The following is an 11,020-nucleotide window of genomic DNA, read 5'->3' on the forward strand; positions in this document are numbered from 1 at the left end:
ACTTGGCAAGATCCCCAAGGGTTTGTTTGTTAACCCTTATGTCCTTCGGTTAGGGCTATACCCTATTAACCCAACTAAACCAATACCTTAGGTTCTATTAACAGTAAATCATGGTGACCATGTTGCTCCAAATTATTGATTGGTCCTTTGCTTTCAAGCAAATATATCTAATTCCCTTATCTTGGTCACTTTTCCCAAGAAAGGTGCTATATCAGGACGACTACTCATCTTCTTGCAAGATAAACTTGTGCAAGAATTTGTCAATCTTATTCCGAGGAATTGGCCATGCTTTTGTGATCAAACCACAAGATCATGTGATGTTGCAACTTGTTGCACAAGTTTCACATATATTCCATGGGATTATTTCACCCATCGTACGACGTCTTGTGGTCACGGAACCATGATTAGATAAGAAGCAAGATTTAGGGTGTCTTCATATCCAATCCATTCCCGATTGCACTAGGCCGACATCGTTTGGTCCTAGGGTTCCAACTCAATCCGAGTTTCATCTTTTTAACGAGTGATCCATAGGGTAGAAACCGTAGATCATTTCTTGCAAGTTCGTCCTATTGTCCTTACATTCCGTGAATGTGGGCAAGACTTTCGGGTATGAGAGTTTTGACTTAGCAATAAGTGAGACTAGGTCAAGTCCCTAATGTGCTAAACCCTAGTTAGCACGTGCAGTATATTGTATCGATTTAACCATCCTAAGAGAATCCTTTGCGGTTTAGGTGTTTTGGGTGATCCAATTTACTTGTCTTACGACAAGAACGAATATTCCTAAAGATATTGTCTTGATCAAAGAGGGGAAAAACTAGTTGCATTACGTCATAATTCAGGTAAGCACATGATTCATTTCCTCTAGATTCGCAATCCCTAAATTTTCTTCTTAAAACCAAGCACATGTTAAAATTCGCATAACTTCCATTGATCCCACTAGGACATGCATTCACGATTCATACTACTAAGCTTTTAAGGTTTTATGTTAAAATGAACCATGCAGCTTTCCCTAACTACATTTTTGAATGAAATATTCGTACGCTAAATGAGCATTACACAATTTTTCCTAACTACTACGCAATTAAATGAGATTTATGCCAATTGAAGCTAAAGTTAGCCTACTTCATGCAGCCTTAGAATCTTTCCATGCTTTGCAATTTCCTATGGTTAGTAATGATTTTTTAATGAATCATTACGAAGAAGATTTGTCTAAAATTATGACATGCAATTTAATCTTTCCGTGCATAATCAAAGGTGTGCTACAATAATTTCAACTTTGTAATGATAGTCATTAGTTGTTCTTGATTCGTTACTTTGTAATGCACAAAGGCAACTTGCTAACAATGCATAGACATCTTATGTTTTTTTTCGTTCATTCCATTGAAAAATACAAATGACCAATCTTCAATCGTGAGTTACTTCTTTTAAAATAGCCAACGAATTTCAATCGCATCAAACTAGGTGGATTTGACAAGCATAAGTGCATCCTAATTCCATGAATTAACCATGCTAATTGCAATACTTTGAGGTAAATCAAAAATAGGAAGAAAACTTGGACTTGTGGGTTTGGTGAAATATCCACATGAATATTAGGAGATGATCCTCCTGCGGTTGCGCCTTGTGACTTTTTAGGGGCCATCGTGAATTCGACCTCTGGTTTGCCTTCATGGATTTCGAACTTCTTGCCTTGGCTCACAGTCTTATGATCTTGGTCCGTCTCCCTCGTACGTGCAATTCCCTTTGAGGTACGGCTTCCTTGACCAAAGTACCAACTTGCGGAGTTTGGCTTTGGAAGGCCTTAGGGTTCTTGTGAAGGCCCTTGCGGAAATGGAGGCTTGAGAGATTCTTCTCCTTGAAATTCTGACTAGGAATGGTTTTGTGGGCCTTGCGGAAAAGGGAACTTTAGATCCCAAACCTAGGGGCTTGTGGGTGATTGGTGGAAAGGGCTTTATACTTAATTTGTTCAAAATCTGGGGGGTTTAAGGAAATCCTCTTCAATGGGCTTATGGGGAAAACCAAGTGGGAAGGGGCTTAGAGAAACCCCTCTTCTTCTTTACGAAGAACCGGCCTAGGGCCTTAGTAGCTTCCTTTGCTTCAAATCCCGGGATGGGCTTATTGAGGAACTAATGGGAAGGGCTTTAAATCCAGTGCTGGGAAATCGCTTATGGTGGATCCAACGGGAAGGGGGCTTAGAGAAGCCCCCTTAAAAGCTTCTAAGAAGCTTTTGGGGCTGCTGAACCTACGTGGAAAGGGGGAAAGCCAATATTAGACGTGGAAGGTGGCATGAAGATGGCATCAGATGGCCAATGGCAGCATGGACGGCGGGTGGCGACTTGATTAGGCAGCGACTTCCACTCCCTCTCCACGGCGGCTTCCTGCAGTGACGCAGCCTCTCCCTTCCTCTTTCACTCCTTGCGACTTCTGCAGCTTCTTCCCTCTTCCAACCATCCTTCCCAAGTCCCCCCAAAGGGGGTTTTATAGTCTAGGGGAGAGGGGACCTCCCCCCCACGTGGCCCCCTTGCTTGGCATCCTCCCCCCACCTCCTCATGTTGCCCTTAATAGCCCATCCCCTTCCCTCAACCACGCATCGGCTAAGGAAGGAAAATTAAAAAAAAAATTGCAATAATTTTACCTCAACATTATCTTCTTGCCCTCCTCCCAAGAGGGAGTTCACCTACGGTTATGCGGGTTTTGAACCTCGGTCCCAATTTGCCAATGGGGAGGTCATGATCCCTCGCGTACGGTTTATAGATTGCACTGCCGGTAACTCTGATGCTAGAATTAACCTTTGCATGAGTTTTACGCGTGGTGTGGAAAGTCGGACTAGCAATATTTTTTGAAACGGGAATATTACATTTTCTCCCCCTTGGAGGAATCGAGATGTTCTCATCTCGAGAAGAACTGGGAATATTGTTGGTCGAGAGTGCTCTCATCCATCCAAGTTGCATCCTCCTTGGGATAATATTTCCACTGGACTAGGCATTCTCATAAGGTTCTGGATCTCAGTTATCTCTCCCTAACATCTAAGATCCTATCAAGTCGTAGCGCAAGGACTCCTTGTCTAGGCATTACAACTTGTTGGTCATCAAGTATACGGCTAGGATTAGGTACATACTTCTTCAATACGCTAATATGGAATACGCATTCTCTCAAGGTTCTGGATCTGAGTTGTCTCTCCCTAACATCTAAGATCATATCAGGTCGTAGCTCAAGGACTCCTTGTCTAGGCATTACAACTTGTTGGTCATCAAGTATACGGCTAGGATTAGGTACATACTTCTTCAATACGCTGATATGGAATACATTATGAACCTTTAGGTTCTCAGGAAGTTGCAGTCTATAAGCATTCGGTCCTAGGCACTTGAGGATCTTGTATAGCCCACAATACCTTGGACTTAGCTTCTTGCAATCCCCTAAGGATAGGGAACTCTTCTTTGGGCGTACGCAAATGAAGACCATGTTTCCTTCCTTGAAGGTTCTATCTTGATGCTTCAAATCCGCGTATGCCTTCTGTCTATCCTTGGTGGCTTGGATGTCCTGTCTTATTGACTTTATTTGCTCATCCATCTCTTCTAGCATCTGCCTTGAAGCTTAAACCCTCAAGGTTGGATCTGAGAAGTTTAAGGGACTTCGACAGTCTTGACCATACAATGCTTGAAAAGGGGTCATCTGAATGCTTTGTTGGTAAGAAGCATTGTAGGCAAACTCAACCAAGGGCAAGTATTGAATCCACCTTTTTGGTTCACGGAAACAATGTGCCCTTAGTATATCCTCGATGACTTGATTGACTCGCTCTGTTTGGCCATCAGTTTGGGGATGGTAGGCTGTACTAAAACAGATTTGAGTCCCAATGGCTTCGAAGATAGCTCTCCAGAAGTGTGATGTGAAGAGAGAATCATGATCACTAATGATTCTTCTGGGTAACCCATGTAGCTTGAATATCTCTTTGATAAACAACCTTGCTATGTCTGAGGCTTTATAGTTTGTCTTGATAGGAATAAGGTGTGCAACCTTAGTAAGCATGTCAACCACAACCATGATGGAATTCTATCCTCCCTAAACTTGGGGTAGGCCAACAACAAAGTCCATACTGATGAATTCCCATTTCATTTGGGGAATGTCAAGTGGTTGCAACTTTCCAGGAATTTTGACATGTTCGGCTTTGATACATTGACAAGATAAACACTCAGTGATATATTTGAGAACCTCACCTTTAAGCCTCTCCCAATAGTAGCTTTTCCTAACTGCATTGAGAGTCTTGGCATAGCCAGGATGTCCTGAGAAAGGGGAATCATGAGCTTCCCACAGTATCTTCTACTTAAGTGACTGGCTTGTCGGTATGCGTAATCTCATTCGATAGTAGACAAGTCCACTATTGATAGTGAACTCATGATAATTAACCTGTAGCTTTTGGTCCTGGTCCCTGATAGGGATCTCCCTTAGTATCTTTTGATAAGCTGGATCATGGCATGCTTCTTCTCTCGCTAGCTCAAGTATTGGGTTGTTTGGCATGGATACCTTTGTGGCTAGAGATCTAGTTGTTGATGGATTTTGCAAGATTAGAGAATTAAGGAATGCCTTGCGACTGAGTGCATTAGCAACTACATTCTCCTTTCCAGGTCAGTATTTGATCTCAAAATCATACTCCTCCAGCACTTCAATCCACCGACGTTGCCTCATGTTGAGCTCATTCTGGGTAAAGATCCACTTGAGACTTTTATGATCCGTCAATAGAGTAAACTTGTTACCCAACAGGTAGTGTCTCCAAACCTTTAAAGCATGGATGACAACTAATAGTTTTAGATCATGGGTAGCATAATTCTTCTCATGGCTCTTCAGTTTCCTCTTGAAGAGTATCATATAGGATGACCTTCTTGCATGAGCACACATCCTAAGACAAGCGTGCTAGCATCAGTTACTACTTCAAACTCCTTACTGAGGTCTGGAAGTTTCAGTATAGGTGCTGATACCAAACTTTGCTTTAATTTATCAAAGCTAGATTGTTCGGCAGCTGGCCATGCAATGGATGTTTGCTTCTTCAGTAAATCCAAGAAAACTGTGTATTACTTTGATAGTTGTTGGTATTGACCATTCCAGAACATCTCTGACTTTGGCCGAATCCATTGAGATTCCTTCTGCTGATACGATGAATCCCAGATATTCAATTTGATGCTTGAAGAGTGCACACTTCTTCATCTTAGCGTAGAGCTTGTGTGCCCTCATTATCTCAAGGACAATCCGAAGCTGGGGTTCATGATCTTCTTCCTGTTTAGAATAGACTAAGGTGTCATCAAAGAAGACAAGTACGAAGTCATCAAGATATGGCCTAAAGATATCCTGCATTAACTTGTTGAAGGTGGCAAGCACATTTGTGAGCCCGAATGACATAACTAGGAACTCAAAGTGTCCATATCTTGTGTTGAAGGCCATCTTTGGGATATCTTCTTCCTTGATCCTTATCTGATAGTAACCAGACATGAGATCAATCTTGGAGAAGATCTTCTCACCTTGAAGACGATCAAAAGCTTATCTATTCTAGGAATAGGGTACTTGTTCTTAACAGTTGATTGATTCAACCCTGATAGTTGGTATTGGTGATATGTGATTGTAGTTTGGTTTAAGAAATATGCTTATTTTGCATAATGTTTGATATGTAGGAGCTCTTACAAAGAGTTTTATCTCTAATAACACATTGGATGATGAGGGTTTCTTTGTTTATTTTGAGGATTCTTCTTGGAAGATCACCCATCGGAACCTTGTTCTAGCACGTTATCGTATTGCTGCGCATTCGAGGTGTGAAAACCACCCAAAAGTTGTGCGTGTGATTTGATACTTTGTACATACTTAGTTGTTATGTTTGCTCTTTCATTCTATGCTGAAGACAGAGAAGAACAGGGATATTTTTGATATTTTAAGATATACCGATTATGGGTTTTGTGAGGAAGTACTAAACTATTTCCAAGAGATGCAAATCGAAGTACATTGGAGGATAAATATGCCAAATGTGGGAGCTTGCTTGATGTTCAGCACATGTTTGACTGCATACCACAATGTAATGAGTATTTTTTTTGAGTTTCCTTATCCTTGGCTATGTTGACAAGGGAATTCAGCTATTTGCGTCCATGATGAGGGTATATGGCACTATGGTGGACTTACTAGGATTTTGGCTTGGCAAGTGGGAACAACATTAAGCCTATTCCATACACCACATGCAGAGTATTGTAGTAAAAATTGTACTTGGTTAAAACTCTTTGTATAGAGTATGCTGCGGTGAATACTCTTTATATAGAGTATGCTAAAAACAAAGGCGGTTTTTTTTAAGGATTGATTATGGAAAAAGGTACCAAAAATGATTGGAGGGAAATCCGGAAAGGGGGGGAGTTTTTTTTTGAACGTTGGAACAGAGGAGGGTGGCACGGGAGAGGATTGAAATAGGGGAAGGAAGAAGAAAAAAATAGCGATGGAGATGAGGACGCTAATCTGAGAGATGGAAGAATTGGGGAGAAAGCTGAGCGCGGACTGAGTGCTGGGATCATATGCAAGAGAGAGAATTCTGGGAGGAAAAAGAGTCGACACGCAGAGAGGAAGCAGAAGCTCGCAGACAGCCATATCTTACACCTCCGGGGTTTCCATGGGCCCGTTTAGGCCTCGCGAGATTCTCAGCATTGCCTCTGGCCGAATCACCAGTGATCTTCTAGGTCGTGCTAATTGGTGACTCAGCGGATCGGAGTTCGACAAAGTTGATCGGGAGGAGGAGACATGCGATGCCAGCGATCAATCTAGTCGAGTGGTACCCAGCTCTGAAGACACTCATCTGCCTGTCACAGGTTTTTATTACAGTCAATTTCACAGGAGTCGCGCTCTGTATTTCAGCACTTGAGGTATTCTTTTTCCTTGTTGTGGATGGGCTCTTTCATCTGTGCCCCTTGCCTCGTACCTTCTTGCCTATGAGTATTGTCGGCATTCCCTCAGAATTATCATAGTACATATTGCCGTTCATGGATTACAAGTTACCTCTCGCCTCCTCAGGGGCTTCACTTTCCTCTTCACAATCCCTATCACAGAGCATCGGATTGATCAGGATTGCCAATGTCAGGCTTCCGCACCGATAAGATGCGTGTACCTCACTGTGAGTACAAGCCACATTGCATGAAGAAGAAAACAAAAACAAAACTGTAGGCAAAAAGGAGTCAATTGATTAGTCATGGAAATGTCGGCATGGCCGCCAAGTTGAGGAGAAAGCCTGTGGACTGACAGTCGCAGCGCAGTGCACAGGCGGCGTCCACGGTGGTAGACCCATCCAGATTCGAAGTTGAGCATCTCTCTCGGTTGCAAGCAGAACGTATCGTCGCAAATGTGGGAGTGTTCATGTCGAAGAAAAGAAGTCTCTCTCTGGACGAAAAGAGAAGTCAACCTTTATATGAAAGCCAGGACATCTATCTTCTGCGTGAACTGGAGAAGCAAGGCCCAGGAAAGGGGTGGTCAGTCAAACTGTGAAGGATGTGCTGCAGACCTTAGTTGATGACGATCTCCTATTCAAAGACAAGATTGGCACGTATGAATATTTCTGGAGTTTTCCAAGCTCTGCTGATCAGCTGAGACGAGTTTGAGCAAATCTCGAAGCTGATATAGGAAACTTAAAGTAACAACAAGCACAGCTTACTAGAGAGATAGAGTGCTCCAAGAAAGGCAGAGAGGATACAGTTGAACGTGAGGCAGCCTAATTAGAACTAAAAGGTACAGAGGAGAGGCATAAGTCTTTGAAGACGGATTTGGAAGTCTATGCGGACACTGATCCTGTTGCTTTTGAAGCTATGAGAAATGGTTGCAAACCTGTCGATACTGTAGTGAATCGCTGGATAGATAATATATTTGCTTTACAACATTGGTGTTCTACGAACTTCCCAGATGCAAAAGACAAATTGGAACTTATGTACAAAGAGATGGCTTGGACGGTCTTCTCCAAATGAAAGTGATTGAAGCTACTGTGCTGGGAACAGATACTCTACAGTGAACCCCAATATAAATAGCTACTTACATGCAGGCATCTTGGTTGGCACATGATGTGACTCAAGTGTAGCTATTTCTGTCTCTGGTGCATCTTTAAAGTTAAGGTATTGTGACTTCTTGGTAGAGAATAGTTATATTTACTTGAGCTGCAACTGGCACTTTTTGATATCGTCTTGAGTGGCAGCCATTGTGTCAGTCTCGTTGGAAGCTTGGCAGATCTATTATTGCTCACCAATCTATTCATCTTGTCTATTTGTATGATTGATCGTCAATCCTGAAATTTAACAAGGACTTCTGTGGTTGCGACTTTGCTTTTGAAAACCCTTTGACAACGTGGTACCAAGTGTCTTGCACTTTATATCCCTTGGTTGTAATTGGATCCACAGATCATGTTTGTATGTAGTTAGTGTCTATAATTAGCTATAGTTTCACATGTATCTCTTTGGCATTGTCATCTTAGGCACATGTCCTTAAAGGGAATGAAATTGCTTACTCATTTGTAGTATCTTTTGTCCCTTGACTATAAGTGTTTTGAGTCATGTGATCATTGTTTGTATGCCAGGTAAACATGTAGTATGCATAAGAAGGTTGACACTCTTTCTATGCATGGGTGAGTCTCTTGCTCTTGTTCATTCTAATGTTTGTCAACCTATGCCTTGTCAAACATTAGGAGGCGGGAAGTACTTTATCACATTCATTGATGATTACTCACATAACGTCTAGGCATATTTGATAAAGCTATAATCTAATGTTTGGCTACCTTTCAGTGTTGGCTTGCATTGGTTGAGAACTAGTCTAGGTATAGGCTGAAATGCTTATAGCCAGATAATGGGGTTGAGTATGTCTCTAAAGCTTTTGAGGAGTTTTTGAAATGAGAGGAGCATTAAGCGTCAGTTGTCCGCCCTGTACATCACATCTTAGAAAGGTATGGTTCAATACACAAACAATACAATACAGGAAAGGATCCATAGTATGCTAAGCTAGGCAAGCTTACCATAGCAATTTTGGGTTGAGGCAATGTACACTTGATCAACCGATCCCCTTATAGTACTATTAACTTTCAGATTGTAGAGGAGGTGTGGTATAGAAAACCTCCCTTTGTATGCTCATTTGCGTGTCTTTAGTTGTGAGACTTTCTGGCATGTACACAAGGACAAGCGCACAAAGCTGGATCTTAAGTCTATGAAATGCATCTTTCTTAGTTATGGGGATGGACGTGAGATGGACTATCACCTATGGGATCCACAGGCTTGGAATGTCATCCACAGCCATGATGTACTTTTCCATGAGAAGAAGATGCATAAGTAATCTCAGCAAATAGTCAAGATATGCAGGGTTATATTTCAAGAGGAGCCTCGTATTCTCATAAAATGAGCCAAACATCCTACAATAATAGGTGGTGCTCTAGTGCCCATGACCATGATGGTAGACAAAATGTGCAAGCTCCTCAGTCTTGAGGCACTCTACTAGAGTTTGAGTTTTTATAGAAAATTTATACATGGGAGTTGGTTCCTTTGCCTAGTGGAAAGTGTGTATTTCCATGCAAGTGAGCATACAAGTTGAAGAGCACCTCTAGATAACCCAAGCTTGCCTATAAGGCGAGATTGGTTACTAAGGGTTTTAAATAGGAGCATGGTGTTGACTTGAAGGAATTCTTTTGTCTTGTAGTCAAGATGACTATCCTACACCTCGTATTAGCCTTGGTTGCTCATTTAAATCAGGACCTTTATTAGATGGATGTTAGGATAGCTTTCTTACATGGGAACTTGCATGACGAGATTTATATACAATAGCCTAAGGGCTTTGAGGAAAAAGGCAAGCAATACCTAGTGTGCAAATTGTGAAAAAGTCTTTATGGCCTTAAGTAGACACCTAGGTAAGGGTGCTACAAGTTTGAAGTTTTTATGCATTCGCACAACTATACATGTAGTGATATGGATCTGTGTTTATACAGGAAGAAGGCTCGTGATGGTAGTCTTTTGATTTTGGCACTCTATGTGGATGACATATTGCTGGGAGAGCTCCTAATGAGTTGGATGTTTTGAAAAGTGAGCTCAAGAAGTTTTTTCAGATGAAAGGCATGGGACAAGCCTCACATATCCTTGGGATGTGCATTATGCATGATCGTTCTCAGGAGCGCCTTTACTTGTCATAGAAGGAGTATATCCAAAAGGTCCTTAAGTGGTTTCATATGAAGGATGTTAAACCTATTGGTTATCCTTTGCCTTCTCATGTGAAGGTGTGCCATGCAAATTGTTAGTAGTATGATGAAAAGAAGGTCAAGATAGCCACTCATCTGCAATGGGCATTTTGATATATACCATGATAGCCACTCATCCTAACATAGCTTTTGTAGTGGGAGTTATAGCGGCATGCTGTATGGCTATACTTGGTAGGTGAAATTAGGATGCTATTAAGGGTATCATGAGATACCTAAAGGGCACAACAGATATGTGTATATGTCATGGTTGCTAAGATGTAGGATTCGTGGGGTATATTGACTCTAATTATGTAGGGCATATAGATAGTAGGAAATCCACCTCTAGCTATGTGTTTAAATTTGATGGGGGGTGTTGTTTCATGAATGTCTAGGATGAAAAAATACATGGCCCTCTCTACCACAGAAGCTGAGTATATTGTAGCCATTGAGGCTTCCAAGGACACTCGCTAGTTAGGTTGTCTGGTGGTATACCTTGGTATTACTGGCGTGGTCCCTACACTGCATTTGGATTCTATGAGTGCTATCTGATTAGCCAAGAATTTGGCCTTCCATACGAAGATGGAGCACATTGAGGTGGGGTACTACTTTGTCAAATAGGTCATTGAGGACAAGTCTATTGACCTTGTCAAGATCTCAACTAACCAAAATCTTGTAGATCTGCTCACATAAAAAGTCTCTCAATAGAGCATTTTGCCTTCCTTAGGAAGTTGATGGGCATTGGATGAGATGACCTCTATTCCTCATCCTATTGTACTCTTTGTACACATTGCACTTTGTATTTTTTTTTCT

At 41.7% G+C, this 11,020-nt stretch overlaps 1 pseudogene; it reads left to right on the top strand.

Annotated features, from left to right (window-relative positions):
- Positions 1-6,430: 6,430 nt before the first annotated feature.
- LOC148009279 (meiotic nuclear division protein 1 homolog pseudogene) lies at positions 6,431-8,326 on the top strand (annotated as a pseudogene).
- The last annotated feature ends 2,694 nt before the right edge of the window (positions 8,327-11,020 follow it).

The sequence above is a fragment of the Lygodium microphyllum genome, unplaced genomic scaffold (genome assembly GCF_053477565.2).
Source record: "Lygodium microphyllum isolate KBCC unplaced genomic scaffold, Lygodium_microphyllum_v1.1.10 scaffold_31, whole genome shotgun sequence".
NCBI classification, from domain to species: domain Eukaryota; kingdom Viridiplantae; phylum Streptophyta; class Polypodiopsida; order Schizaeales; family Lygodiaceae; genus Lygodium; species Lygodium microphyllum.